Source organism: Aegilops tauschii, chromosome 1 (genome assembly GCF_002575655.3).
Source record: "Aegilops tauschii subsp. strangulata cultivar AL8/78 chromosome 1, Aet v6.0, whole genome shotgun sequence".
Taxonomy (NCBI): Eukaryota; Viridiplantae; Streptophyta; class Magnoliopsida; order Poales; family Poaceae; genus Aegilops; species Aegilops tauschii.
In genome coordinates, this window is record NC_053035.3 from 139498127 (window position 1) to 139499684 (window position 1558).

Genomic DNA, 1558 nt, shown 5'->3' on the forward strand with positions numbered 1-1558 from the left:
TTGTAAGGAAAACTGTCTGGTAGTTTTGCATACTGAGCTGCATGAGTGTACTATCTCATATCATGCACATTACTGAATTGTAGTGCTGCTCTGGTTGCCCATTCATTCATTCATTGTGTCAATGTTGCTTTTGTATTACCTTACTTGGCCGATGATAGCTATGCCATATTGTGTTAATTTGGTTTAGGTTGGTGTGGTCTGGTTGCCCAAACGTTCGTTGTGTCAATGTTGCTTTACTATTATCTGACCTGGCCATTGATAGCAATGCTAGTGTGTTAATTTGGTCCAGGCTGCTGAAGATAAGAAGATAAACTCTGAAAATAGCAAGGCAACCACATTGTTTCTTTCCAATAAATCTAGGCCAGGTAATATGGCAATAACTCTTGATTAATCTGTTCGGTTCCCCTCCTAATTTATGTTATGATGCAGTGGTCGAGACACTCTCCACTATTAATAATAGAAGCCTACCAAAATCGCCATCTGAATCTGTTCAGTTTCCTCTGTCTCAAATGCAATGGAAAAAATGTATGTTTGTGAACCAATTAATGGCTGAAGCAATGATGGAAATGGTGGAGGAATCAGAGGTGCACATTCGTGTGCAACAACAACTGAGCAATGTTTTCAGAGACAGTGTAGCAAAGCAGCAAGAACTTGCCCACATGCTTATGGGCGTCATCCACGCTGAGGTTGCAAATTGTGATGTTGTAGATTGTTAGGTTTTGTTCATTTATTTGCACTGGCATCAATCTTTGATTGCCCAGTGGATGTACTTTCCTGTAATATATGTTGGATGTGCAACGTTTTTCCCTGTATGCCGTACCTTTGCTTGATCGGTTTTGGTCCTGTGCATAATTGCTCGTCGTAATGGGCTCAAATTATCTAATTGGGCCTAAAGACATGTACGAACTTTAGTGGGCCCGTTAAGTTAATGGGCCATTACCAGGCCAAAAGTTAATGGTCAGCCCTCTTACCTCCCGGGTCGTCAAGAGGCCGACATCGAAGCGGGCAACATGTGGGCCCATTTGAGTTCACAGGCCGTTAACAGGCCAATACTAAGGTCGGGCTACATATGGCCCAACTATACTGTGGGTCTTTAGCAGGCTGAAAGAGATAGCAGGCTCGTACTGGACCATGAAGAGCATGGGCCGCTAAGAGGCCGAAAGTCAGGTCGTACTGTAAAATGGCCCAAATGTGTTGTGGGCCTTTAGCAGGCCGAAAGAGAAACCGGGTTGGTATTGGACCATGAAGAGCATGGGCCATTAAAAGGCCAAAAGTCAGGTCCGACTGCAAATGGCCCAACTAATTTATTGGCCGTCAACAGGCTGAAAGACACACCGGGCCGTAAATTGGCACAACACTTAAATGGGTCGCTAAAAGGCCGACATATGTACATCCTGAAAATTGGCCCATCCCTTGAATAGGTCGTTAACAGGTCGAAACAACATCGGTCGATATTGAGCCCAAATATATAGTGGGCTGTTAACGGGCTCGAACTGGCGATGGGTTGCAATGGTTTCAAATCATTAACGAGCCGTTGATGGGCCGAATTGGCACATCT